The sequence below is a fragment of the Myotis brandtii genome, unplaced genomic scaffold, assembly GCF_000412655.1.
Source record: "Myotis brandtii unplaced genomic scaffold, ASM41265v1 scaffold504, whole genome shotgun sequence".
Taxonomy (NCBI): Eukaryota; Metazoa; Chordata; class Mammalia; order Chiroptera; family Vespertilionidae; genus Myotis; species Myotis brandtii.
Genome location: NW_005369217.1, coordinates 1,100,301 through 1,113,938, shown reverse-complemented (window position 1 = coordinate 1,113,938; position 13,638 = coordinate 1,100,301). Strand labels below are relative to the sequence as shown.

Sequence of the window (13,638 nt, the reverse complement as noted above, 5' to 3'; positions counted from 1 at the left end):
GCTGAAGAGTTAGTTTGTGGCCAGAGAGTGGGCATGGAGGGCCTTGTGCACCAGGCTGAGGGCTATCCTTCAGCCTGACCGCCTTGGGAGGCCTTTGAAGACTTATTTAAAGCTTTATTAAACATATGTAGTGGATGCTTTTCTTTATACAGCATTCATGCCAATAGGAGAACATACAGAAGAGACAGAAAAGTATAAGGACCAGATCCCCAAAGTTAACAGCTGGAGTGGACCTGGCCGCTGCAGGTTTTCAGGGAAGCGTACCCATACTTCTCTCCAGGGTCCCTGGAGGTTCCAGAAGATTCCCCTCCTTTAAAGAAATGCGGGGCTCTGCAACCTGTTACCATTCTGGAATCAGGGCAAAGGGCCTAGTGGGACTCGGGAGCAGAGGGGCCCAGGCAGCCCCACCAGTCCCGCAGGCTAAGTCAGCGGCAGCCCCGCCCCCGCCACCCAGGCTCCCTGGCTCTCTGAGGTCTCCTCCTGTGGGCCAGGACCCCAACGCACCGCGCGCAGATTCTGGAGGGCGCCCAGGGGGTGGCGGCCGGCAGCGCGGGCTCCCTAGCGCCGCCTCCAGTTCTGCGCGGCAGGGGACTAGTCCAGCCCGCGCGGTTCTGGGCGGAGAGAGTCAGGGGGAGCAGCCCGCGGAGCCGGCGGCTACCTGACAGCTGTGAGCCCAGCGGTGGCGTCAGCAGCTAGGAGGGAAGCGGCGACTCCCGAGGTAGAGGTACGTGTTGACGGGTCACCAGGTGGGCGTTTCCCAGCCCCCTCTGCCTGGTGCAGCCGGGAGGAAGGTGCTTCCTGCCCGAGGGCCCCGCAGCAGCCAAGTGAGCATGTGTGTGCAGCACATGGGTTCCTGGGAGGGCTGGCTCCGAGGGAACAGCTGAGTGCCCAACCCCTGTTCCCAGGCCTACCCCTGAGGGGACTGGAGGAGGGCGGAGCAGTGGGGCTGAGATCAGGAAGGGACCTCAGGGGTCCTTTTGCCACATCCAGCCTCTTCATTTGTCAGAGTGAAGTGACTGGCCCAGGGTCTCAGTTCCAGAAACCTGAAGTCCTCACTTGCAGGGCAGCGCTGCTAGGAGCTCCTGCCGCCTGGCTCAGGACAGCAGCACAGCTGTTGCCACGTGTAGAAACAAAGAACTGGGAGAGACAAAGTCAGAAAGAGACAGAAAGAGACAGAAAGAGAGCCTCCCAGCACAAAGGAAGAAGGTCAGGAAACGGGCTGCTACTGGGGCTGTACTTCCTCCCCGGTCGGTTGTGCTGTGGTCTGGCGTGTGACTCAGCCGGCTTGCTGACTCTGGCCCAGGTGTGTGTGAGTGTGTGTGTGTGTGTATGTGTGCATGCGAGTGCATGTGTGTGTGTGCATGCATGCACGGGGATGCGGTGAATCTACCTGAGCATGTGGAAACCCTCTAAAACTGTGGATAGCTGTCCACTTACTCACAATGAACTTGTTGGGAACCAGCCCTGTGTTTGGCTCTGAGGAAGATACCAGAAATCCCAAACGATTTAGCTTTGCGTTACTCCAGAGGGCAGAAAGGGCCCATGTGGGAGTCCCTAGGGGAGATCAGAGTTCAAGAGTAAGACTCATGAGGTAGCAAGTTCCCTGTCTCTGGAAAAAACCAGCCCATACCAGAGAATTTTCTTATCAAGGAAATGGGCACAGGGATATGAAAGTAGGACAGCTTACTCCACATAGAAGCAGGATTTTAGTTTGAGGGTCCAGGGCTCATGTCCCTTTTTAGGTAACATCACCAAGCATGACCTCATTTGGGTGGTGCTTCCTGTAAGAGCTACTCTCTGCGTATTTTTGAGTGACAACTGGGAGGCTTCACAGGCAACCTCTGAGGCCCCGTCACCGCTCAGTACTCTACTATAAGAGTGATGAATGCCATGAGTCTAGGGGACTTTGAAGGAGGCAGGCCACTTCTGGAAGGAGTTGATCAGGATGGCATTTTGGAGGTGGCTGTGCCTCGAGGAGGAGGCTGGGTCTGGGCATTTCTGGGGCAGGGACACCTGAGCAGAGTCATGGAGGTGGGGGGTGTCTGGGGACAAGGGAAGATGTGGTGGAGATGTGGTGAGGAATGTTGGTTGGAGTTTTTGGAATTGTGATGAGGAATGGTGGAAGGCCTGGAGCATTAGGCTATGGAACTTGAACTTCATTCCTAGGCCTGGGGGCTTTTGATGGGAAGGGGAATGGGTTATTGGGCTGGGTTCAGAAGAACTTGGCGCTTGGCAGCAATATTTGGGAAGCACTAACAGTGAAGGAAGCGGTGGGAGGAGAACTGGGAAGGAGAGGATTGCAGTGACCATGTGCGGCTGAATAGAGCTGTTGGGAATGGAGAGGATGGGGCTTGACCAGAGACATTGCTAAAAGGGATGTGTATGTGTCACGGAGAAATAGGCCAGGGCCTGTGGTAGGGCATTGTCACACATGATCTTACCCAACCCTCCCAACAACCTTGTGAGAAGATTATTATGTGTAGGAATTTTGTAGAGGAGGAGATGGAGAGTCAGAGGTTAAACAACTTGTCCAAGGCCACACAGCAAATAAGTGGTGGGGCAGGGACTTGAACCCAGAGAGAGATGGAATAGACCCAATCTGGTAGCCGAGTAAGTAAATGTCAGAGGCTGAGCAGAGGAGACCTCGACGATGGAGATTGGGGTTCCAGTGCTGGGCAGGGAACCCCAGGAGTGGGTGTGAATGACCCATATCCCGCGTGGTTCAGGATTCAGGCTCTGGAAGAGGGGCCTCACGCAAATGACAGAGACGAGCCAAGAAATAATAATTTGGAAATTGGGGGGCCAGGCAGGAGCCCATCCCAAGAGGAAGGACTCCACTTATGCTCACGCCTTGCCATCCTTTTATTCAGTTTGGGATACACCTATAGCCCTTAGGCAGGCAATTTCCAGTAACAGACAGACTATCTTATCAATAAAGATTTACATGACTATCTGGTGGGGAAGTTGCTTCAGCTACCATTGTCTGGACTAAACAGTGGGTGCCTAGCCCTGACCTTTGCCAGGGCTTCAAGGGTCACCAGCATTCCGGGCTCCTTGTCCACACCTCTCTGCCAGAGAAGACAATAGGCGGCTTCCCACAAGGGGGGTCAGGTTTGGTGGGTGATTGCAGGTGTGGAGCCTGTGATAGCAGCATGCACGGGGATGGGGGCTGCAGTGTCCATCTGTTCTGCACCCCCTGACCTGAGGCTCCTTGTTGTGAATTCCCTGAGCGTGCTCTCAGAACCTATAGGCTGCTGGGATGCTGGAAGGCGCTGGGAGAAGTTGTGCTGAGGGAGGTGGTGGGGGATCCCCTGGAATCTGGCAAGTCAGTCACTGAATTCACATCACTCCCTTGCTTTTCTCCCACCCAGAACAATTGTGTGTTCTGTCTCAGTGCACAGGGGACTTGGGCATTTGCCAGGCCTCACTGGTCCAGAATTAGTTCAGGTTATCATGTTGCCCTATTCTTGGTTCCCTCCTATGTTTGACCTCTAACAACGGTTATACAGGTCCCAAAGATGTGGCTGCAGACTATTGTGGAATCCCAAAAGTGCAGCTTCAGGAGCCACATGTCATAGTACCCGGTGGTCTAGGGACAAGCCTGCCCTATTTTTCAGATGGGGAAACTGAGGTGTCAGAAAATCATGGCCCTTTGCCAATGGCAGAGTGAGTGGCAGAGGGGAGACCAGACCCTTGGGCTCCTGACTCTCAGGCTTTGCTCTCACCACTGCCATGTGGGGAAGCAGCTGCTTGGAGAGCAGCTTCCAGCGTCCCCCATAAAATAGCCCTTGGGGCGATTTTTAAAAATAGGCTTCAGCATTTGATGGACCATTACAAGCAGTTATTCTCTTTTTCTCCCTTAAAAACACAAAGTCACAAAATGCCACATTATTTCCACTCATCCATCTAGGGGTCAAGTAAGTTCTTTGACATCTCAAATCGTTTCCTTTCTCTAAGAGAACTTTGGTAAGGCACGGTGTAGTTAGAGAGCCAGAAAGTGTCCCTCACGTGTGCAGGGTCAGTGCATGCAAGGTGCCTGTGCCCACTGCTGGCACCTAGGGCACTGACAGGGAAGACCAGAGAGGAGAGGATGGCTGTGGGAGAAGAGGAAGGAGGGGGAGCAGCAAAGTGAAGAGAAAAAGGAAAAACTGAGTTGATGGCCCAGACACCTCAATGGCATGGGCAGAACTGTCTTGGGGGCATACACTTTGGGAACCTGGCTCCCCAATACTCAGAGAGGCAGAAAAAAAAAATGAGCTAGTCGGCCTTAGAATTTATTGTGCAACTGTTCACAATAAATTGAGAAAGGACAGTGTTAATAATGATGCTGGGACAGCAGGCACAAGCCAGGATGTCCTGGGCACACTGGTCATCCTCAGGACAACCAATGTACATTAAATGCCAGACCTGAGTTTGCTTGTTTAAGCCTCACTACAACCCAACCGAGTAGGCACTGCTATCATTCCCATTTTACAGAAAAATTAATAGAGAAACAGAGAGGCAAATATCATGCCCACTAACAAATGGAGGAAGCAGGATTTGAACCCAGGCAGTTTGGCTCTGCCAGTGCCCATGCTTCAGTGTCACCTATGCTGGCCCTCCCCTCAGCTGCCTTCTTTTAGAACTCAGCAGTGAGCTTTTGGGTCTTTGTTTCCCACTGGAAGCTGATCTCAGTGGCCAATTTAGCATGGCTGCATCTGCATAAAAAATAAGTTTGTGGTTGAGGCCGAGGTGCTGGGGTGGGCTGGGAGAAGCGCTCTGTAGGTTTTATCCTCTACAGACTGCACGTTGTTCAAACCAGCCTTGACCACAGGTCTGCTTCATTCTTTCCTGTACCCACTCTGCCCTTTCAGACTAAGTCAATGGACCAATGGACTGGGTTGGACATAAGAAGGCCCTCCTGAAGGCCATTGCTGGGATGGGTTCCGGAAGGCCCTCATCTGCCTGGGTGACGCGAGGGATCGCTGTCTGATGGACAATTTTGCATGCAGGGTCTCTCCTAGCTTGAGGAATATGGCGTTTTCTTTTGTGACAGATTCTTCTGGGGACAGTCCATTCCCTTCTTCTGTTTGTTTTGGCTCCCAGCCCGGGCTTTTTCTGAATGTCAGCAGGGCTCTTTCTTACCCAGCCTGCCTGTTGACACATCCGGGATGGGCTGGCCCAGAGAGGCATTTACAGGGGCAGATCCTGACCCTGGGTGATGCTCCAGGCCTTTCTAGGAGATGCAGGGAGGTCGGAGCAGCCAGGCTTTAAGGGCCTCTGTCCCCACTGAACCTGCTCTGAAGACCCCTTATGCCCTTCCCAGGGCTGGGCAGAATGTGTGGCTGGGCCTGAGAACTTGTGGGAGGGTGGGAACTGTGCCTTATGCAAGAGAGCTCCCATAGGGGGAAAAGGGGGCTGGATTGGCTCAGCACCCAGCCTTCTGCTCTCAGCGCTCCGCTGGGTCTGTGCAGTTCTGTGCTCTGCTGGGCTTAGGAAAGGTGAGAAGGGCGAGACTTTAGTACACATGCTGTGGGTGTGCCAAGACCTTCCTTAACTCCCTTTTAAACTCACAGTAGCACGGGGGAAGTAGGAAGGTGGCTACAGTGGCTCCATTAATTACCAGTTCAGACAAAAGGGCTATCTCTTATTACCTGGGAGATTGGTTTATTTTCACTTTATTTACTTTAGTGATTGCTCAGTGTTGAGCTCCAGGATTTGCAACTGGTCTGAGTTTTCCTTGTAAAAGCATGCTGCTTTGCCACAATGAATCCACATGAGTGCACACCTCGCTGCTGGTGTGGAAGGTCGGGTCGGCGCTGACGTGGGAGGGAGACCAACTTCCTGCAGCTCCACCCTGATCACACACGGAACCTCAGGGACTCTATTCCCATGGCACCTCGAGGCGGGTGCACAGAATGTACCAGGCACAGCTGAGAACTTGGCACAAACAAACTCAATCCTTAGTACAGCCTTGTGCGACAGGTACTGTTATTATCATTCTCCCCGATTTAGAGATGAGGCTTCTAGGGTAGGGTCCTTGCTGAAGGTCAATCAGCTATTAAGAGCCTGAGCTGGAATTTGAACTCAGGCAGCCTGGCCCCAGGGCCAAGTCCTCAACCATTCCTCAGCCTGTCCCTCTGAATGCTGAGGTCAGGGCCCAACTCTGTAGCCGTTCATGTGTCCTCAGGATTCACCCTATAAATCTGAGTTTCTTCCTTCTTCATGGAGGTGGGAACCTGCCAGTTCACCTCAGGTGAGCACATAGGTGTGAACAGGCAGGTGTGAAGGTTTACCTGGTCTTGCCGACCTAGGTGGCTTTATCTGTGGAGAGTTTGCTCCTGAGTTCTGTAGTGTGGGGTCCAACTTTCCCTAGTTGGTCCTCGTCAGCATGTCAGTCTTCGACTGGAATTCCCCAGAGGGCCAGGCCAGAGTCTCACCTCATCGTTGCTTACTGTACAGCTCAGGTTCCCAGGGGACCTGGTTTACAAAGAGACGTGTAGTCCCTTCAGCCACCATTTACAGTCCCCTTGGAGGGATGATCTGAAAAGATAACCAATGCAGCTCAAAGTTTATTGACAAGCAGAGTCAAGGGTATTTCTTGTGGCTTCACAGAGGAGGTGGGATTTGAGCTGGATCCAAGGATGGGCAGACTGGACAGGCAGAGGGCAGAGTGGGAGCACTGAAGGCAGGTGTGTGACAGCACCGAGCACAGCACACAGCGTGCTGGTGGGGCAAGAGGGTCCCTGCTTGGAGGCCCCCCTAGGGGTCTGTGTCCAGCTTCCAGGGGCTCTCAATGACTGGGAAGTGAGGGGACGATCAGCTGGGAAATGCTGTGGGCTGCAGTATGGTCAGGCCCAGGCACGAACATTTGCAGCCGCAGTGCCCTGAGGCACAGGGACAGCCCTTTACTCCCTTGGCGTGGAGGTACCAGGTTGGCATGCCCTTCGGGGGACATGGATGAGTCAGAGAGGTCCTGGCGGAGGGGGTTAGAGACACTGGCAGGAGGGACTACACTTGTCTTCAGCCAGGCTTTGTTTTTCTGTGGAGGAGGAGGAGGTGGACTGTCAAAGCCACTCTCTCTATGGTTCTGTGCAGGAGTGAAAGTTAGAGGCTTTCCTCCCGAATGCAAGGGTTTTCTCAACAGGAGAGCAGCCACCTTCTCTACCTCCTCCCCCCTCCCCCATCCCAGTGGGAACACTGAGGAGGGAGGGGACTTGGTCCTTGGAAGTTTCATCTGAATTGTGGTCAGAAATTAGTATCTGAGGTACCATCAGGAAAGACAAATTGTTCTGCATCAGGATCTCAAGGTCTTTCTCTGGTGCCCCCGGTCTGTGGTGGCTTCTGGTTTTCCGGACTTCCGGGAGCTTGGATCAGATGGACGGCTTGGTGCCATGAGATCTTGACTCCGAGCCTTCGGGGTGGTGTCCGGGTGCACCGACCCTGCCTTCCCTAGAGAACCCCACAGATGGAAGGTGATTCCAACTCCCTTTACACTATTTTTACTTTAGTGTCTAAAGTGGCCTGAGAATTCAGTTTTAGGGTGTTGTTTGGTGTTTGAATTTTTTTGTAACTGTCTTTTTTCATTGGAGTAAAATATACCTAGTACATGACATAAAAATCTACAATTTCTAAGTGTGCAGTTCAGTGGCATTAAGAACATTCACAGTGTTGTGCAGCCACCATCACCGTCTCCAGAACTTCCTTTTATCCTCCCAGCTGATAGGGTTTGGTGTTCACCCTGGCTCCATGGAGGGCCACTGTCTCGCTGTCTCAGCGCCCTTAGGCACCGTGAGGCTCTCTCCACTTGGGCCATCTTCCTGCTTCTGTTTCTTGTTGCTTTTTGTTTTTTTAATCTCTGCTTCAGCCACAGGAACTTCTGTGAGTCTGCCCTCCTTTGGGCTGGGTTCTGTGCTAAGCATTTTGTCATTTCTCCCAGCAGTCCCATAGGTGGTTATTATCATCCACCCTTTCCCCATAAGGAAGCAGCATCAGAAATGTAACAGGCCGTAGCAATTTCAGAGCCCGGGTTGGATTCTGGACTCTCCAATCCTTCCTCCTTCATCTGGATGGGAATGTATAGAATCAAGCACAGCCAACCCTGCCTCACATTGGTGTGTATGCTAGAAGGTTTCTAGAAACTGCATGGATTTGTGGATGTATTATATGAACCCTCTTCCATTAGGATTCTTAATTGGAACCTTTAGCCAAAAAGGATTTGCTTGAAAATAGCTTAATTACATACCATAGAAAAACAGCTAATGGAATTTGCCAAACTACTAAATTAAGCTTTTCAACTAATTACACATGTACTATAGAAGTGTGTGTTTAGCCTTGACTGTGGGTCCCTCCCCAGGCAAAGAGATGTGAAATGTTCTCTGGCCAGCAGGGGCTTGGTGACCGTGCCAGCTCTTGTTCTTGATGGTGATCACGTGTGCTTTTCTGTCCCTCTTGGAGTCTTGCTGGGGCTTGACCCAGCGTTTTCTCAGGGCAAGGCAGGTTACTCAGAGGGTGTGATTGTCCTGGCTGCAAATAATGCTAAGTGCATTTCTGTTTCTCAGCAGGCTTCTTCCTAGCATTTATCTCCTGCAGTGTGTCTCTGGCGCATTTCCTGTTGCTCCTCCTTACCCTCTTTATGGACTGCACTAGCCCCTGCTGTGTCCCCTCTACTCAGATTTTTGGGGTTTGCCTTGGTTTGTGGCTTGGGGTTCCAGCTTCAGTAGATGTGGCTTAACCCTGGGAGTGAATTCAGCACCCAGCAGACTCACATGGCCCCATGCATAATAAGATAATTTATTGAGTGCCACCATGTGCCAGGCAGTTTCTCATCTAGGAGTTAGCATTTCCATTTGACAGACAAGAAAACAGAGGCTCAGGGAGGGTACAGAATTGTCTGAGTTCACACATCTAGTTCTGGTATAGACACCTACATCACAGACATCTCACCCGTGCTGTTGATCCCGCTGCACCAGACTGGCTCCCTACAAGGGCCGACCTCTCGGGCTGTGGGGTCTGCTGGATAACAGAGCTCTGTTAACACACCTGTGAAATGGGAACAGAATCTCCTGACTCCAACTAGGTGAGCTCCCCAGGCTCAGGCCAGTCAAACGATAGGGGTGGGCCAACTATAATGTAAAAAGTCTGCTATAGAACTTTTTAAGGAATGTAGTTTTAATGCATTGAACCACAGCTTGAATCAGAAACAGACACAAGAAGGAATTGCTAAGTGAAATGAATGTTAATAAAAAATAATTACTAGGCCTTCATTATATATTCGCACATTGCAAACAAAAAAATTTTTTAAACACACAAGCTCCATTTACTGGAGTTAGAAATAGAATGAAAAGCTCTACTTTGTACTGGATAGCAATCATATTATACCACATACCATATCTGAATTTTCTGATACTTTAGGGGCCTATCAATGTAGTTTTATTGAATGGTGATGCCAAACAAAGCAAAACAAAAAACCCTCATAAAACAAAATGGATCAACAGATACTTATTGAGCTCACTGTTTCTTTCTCAGACTGTATCTACTATCCTATGAAGTCTATCCATACTTTGTCATTTCAGTTATTTAATTTTTATTTCTAAAAATTCTCTTTGGCCCTGGCCGGTGTGTTTAGTGGTTGGAGCATCGGCCCTTGCACCAATGAGTCTTGGGTTCAATTACCGGTCAAGGGCAGGCACCTTGGTTGCAGGTTCACTCCCTGCCCCTGGTCAGGGCATGTGAGGCAGACAACCAGTCGATGTGTCTCTCTCACATCAATGTTTCTCTCTCTAACCTCCCTCCTTCTCTCCCTTTCACTCTCTTTGAAAAAGCAATGGAAAAAATATCCTCTGGTGAGAATTAACAAAACAAAACAAAAAAAAGAAAAAAATCCTCTCTGGTTCATTTTTAAAAAATCTTCTTTGTTATTCTTTATGATTTTTTTGTTCCCTGCACATATTTGCAAGCTTGTCTTTAACTTCTAATTAATATTATATTAAAGTCATTATTATAGTCAGACCTGGACATTCCATTATCTGAAGAGTCCCTGGCCAGCGAATTCCTTTCTCACCAGCTTTTTGAAACATGGTTTTTAAATATTTTATTCAAAATTTTTAGTGTTGTTCAATGGTAGGGTCAATCTAAGTGCTTAGCCTGCCATACTGCTGGAAATAAAAGTCTAGCATATTTATTTAAAATTGATAAAATGATGAGAGGGGAAAGTAATGGAGATTGGCCTTTGAGACCTAGAATTGCCACTCTGTGCTGAAGGCATTTTATGAAGGCCCCGAACAGTGCATGAGGTGCTTTGCTGAGAAGCCACTCACAGTGCGCTTGCCCACCAGCATGGTGGGGATCCATCTACTCGGCACCCGCCCCCAGAGGACGTTAGTGTCCTGCAGGATCCAGCCATCACTCTTTTCCTCCTACACAGTCTTACTACTGTCTATGGCTTCAACCATCACATTGATGCTGGTGACCCCCAAACCTATGTATCTAGCCCTGACCCAACTCCTGAGCACCAGGTCCCCCTTTCTCCTTCCATTTTGAAGTGTTTACATCTCTATGTCCCACAGACACCTCAGTCTTCACATTTCCCAAGTAGAGCCAAGTGTCTTCCCTGCCAATCTTGTTCCTCTCCTAGCATTGCCAATCTGGTAACCAGTTTCACCATGGCCCTCACCTCTGAAGTTAGAAGCCCTGGAGTCATCCCGGATACCTCTGCCAGCTCTGCGTGCCATGTCCAACTGTTACCTCACTCTGTCTCTTGACCCTATACAGGTTCCTCCTTTCTCTGCACTGTCACGCCTCGTGCAGCCCCTGCTGCTGGTCTGAACCATCACCTGCCTCTTCCCTGGGCTCCCTCCTTCTGGCCTCTCCCTGCTGGGGTCCAGTTCTAGCATTAATGCCAATCAGGATCTCATCCCAATCGTGTCATATGCTGTCTCACTTCCACCTTTCTCCCCAGCGCCTGTAAACAAAGCCCATCTTCCTTAGATAATATGTAAGGTTCCTCACATCTACCCCATTTCTCTCCTTTGCCCACCATTTATACTCCTCTGAATGTGCCATCTCTTCTCATTGCATGTTTTATAGTGCTGAGCAGGGGTTTTCAGATATAAGTGGGCATCAGAATCATGTGCAAGCCTTGTTAGAACACAAAATACTGGATGTCACCCCCAGAGGTTTAAATAGGGTAAGTCAGAAATGGGGCCCAAGATCTGAATTTGTAACAAGTCCCAGTGGTGGCTGCTTCTGGCAACAAATATGAGAACCACCAGTGTGGACTGGTAATGAGTGTGAGCCCAGGAGCACTTCACTCCCTCTATCATGTAACCTCTCCATGCTGCGGTTTACTTTTCCATGAGAGAGGATTCAATGAGTTAATAGTCAGAAAGCACTACACACAGTGCCTGCTTCATCGTAAGTGCTCAGGAAATGTTAGCTGCCAGCATTTTCTATTATTATTTCTATCATAATTCACATTCTTGGTGATGGATGTCTGCCCCCTCACTCTTTTCTGCTCACAATCTTCTCCTTTCTTTCAAGAACCAGTTTCTTTGCTGAGGTGCTAAAACACTCTTCTTTGCCACCTTATTTGGCCGCCCTGCTCTCCTCGGCCTCTCCTCCTGCTCACACACTCCAGTGTGCGCACCCTGCCCAAGGCGCTCCCCTCCTTCCCTGGAGTGATCTCCTCCACGGTGCACTCTCCCTGGCTGTCTGGTACATCACAGGGACTCCAAAATGCTAATTAAATGACTGACTGGGCTTCTATTATAGAATTGAATATTGTATTGAAAATATGATAAAATGTGCTCAATCTGGACAAAGAACTGAATGCTAAGAAAAGGTAAAGGGAAAAGAATTAAGTGGACATTTGGGAATGTTGTATTCAGGATAGTGGGATGATGCTTCAGGAACATGGTCCCGTCTTCTCAGGAACATCTGAGAGCACATCACTTAGTATAATCTTAACTACAGGTAGCAACTCCCCCACACAGTGGACATAAGTGATGAGGATACTCTTTACTGTTATAATAGGACTAGAGGCCTGGTGCATGTAATTCGTGCACTGGGGGGATCCCCTCAGCCTGGCCTGTGCCCTCTCGCAGTCCGGGAGCCCTTGGGGATGTCCGACTGATGGCTTAGGCCAGTGGTCGGCAAACCATGGCTTGCGAGCCACATGCGGCTCTTTGGCCCCTTGAGTGTGGCTCTTCCACAAAATACCACGTGCGGGCACGCATGTACAGTGAGATTGAAACTTCGTAGCCCATGCGCAGAAGTCGGTTTTCGGTCTGGATGAGTCTATTTTGAAGAAGTGGCGTTAGAAGAAGTAGGGCGTGTCGGTCGGTTGGGCGACGGGAGATGCAGTGCAGGCAGCCCTCAGGGTATGCAGCGCGGGGGAGGCGCGCGAGATTCATGCACTAGTTGAGGATGGTAGAGTTGGAAGGGGTCGACCTCAGCGAACGTACCTCAATCAGATTGAGGACGTTTTTAGCAAAGGCCAGCTTAGGAGTACTCTAATTAAGTTAATAATAATGTACCTACTTATATAGTTTAAGTTTAAAAAATTTGGCTCTCAAAAGAAATTTCAATCATTGTACTGTTGATATTTGGCTCTATTGACTAATGAGTTTGCCAACCACTGGCTTAGGCCCACTCCTGCCACGCCCATGCATGAATCTTCGCCTATTGGTGATGGATGTCTGCCCCCTCACTCTTTTCTGCTCACAATCTTCTCCTTTCTTTCAAGAACCAGTTTCTTTGCTGAGGTGCTAAAACACTCTTCTTCGCCACCTCATTTGGCCGCCCTGCTCTCCTTGGCCTCTCCTCCTGCTCACACACTCCAGTGTGCGCACCCTGCCCAAGGCGCTCCCCACCTTCCCCAGAGTGATCTCCTCCATGGTGCACTCTCCCTGGCTGTCTGGTACATCACAGGGATTCCAAAATGCTAATTAAATAACTGACTGGGCTTCTATTATAGAATTGAATATTGTATTGAAAATATGGTAAAATGTGCTCAATCTGGGCAAAGAACTGAATGCTAAGAAAAGGTAGAGGGAAAAGAATTATGTGGACATTTGGGAATGCTGTATTCAGGATAGTGGGATTATGCTTCAGGAACATGGGCCTGTCTTCTCGGGAACAGTTTATCCAGTGGGTCAATGATATCATCAAAGACCCAGTTTTTTGGTTTTTGTTTTTATCTTTCTCTGCTCTTTACTTATGCTCCCACCTCATGGTCACAGTGTGGCTGCAGAAGGTCACAGTGTGGCTGTAGAAGGTCACAATATGGCTACAGAAAATCAAGTGTGGCTGAACAGGGAGAGGTTTCTGCATCTTCCTTTTTAAGAGCAAGGAAAACATTTCTAGGAAACTACCCCCTTCCCCGCCAGCAGGCCCCTCTTCATGTCTCAGTGACTAGAGGTGGGTCAGAATCCACCTCTAACCTACCCCCTTGCAAAGGGCCTGCATTTTCTTCGACTGGATGAGGCCCCTGAGCTAGGCATATGGTGGCACCCTGAGTGGTGAACACACTGGAGTTCTGTTAGAAAGGAGGAAGGACCACAAAATACCACATGCGGGCGTGCACGTACAGTGCGTTTGAAACTTCGTAGCCCATGCGCAGAAGTCAGTTTTCGGCCTGGGTGCCACACTCAAGGGGCC

General features: G+C 50.0%; 1 protein-coding gene across 5 annotated transcripts in view; it reads left to right on the top strand.

Moving 5' to 3' along the window:
• The first annotated feature begins 508 nt into the window (after positions 1–508).
• CRACR2A (calcium release activated channel regulator 2A) overlaps positions 509–13,638 on the top strand; it is a 145,425-nt gene continuing 132,295 nt past the window's right edge. For 4 of the 5 annotated variants that reach the window (XM_014548360.1, XM_014548359.1, XM_014548362.1 and 1 more), the window contains exon 1: positions 509–724. The gene's annotated coding sequence lies outside the window, so the exon portion shown is untranslated. Of the gene's footprint in view, positions 725–1,006; positions 1,248–13,638 lie in introns of all 5 variants that reach the window. The other variant, XM_014548361.1, reaches the window with a different exon arrangement.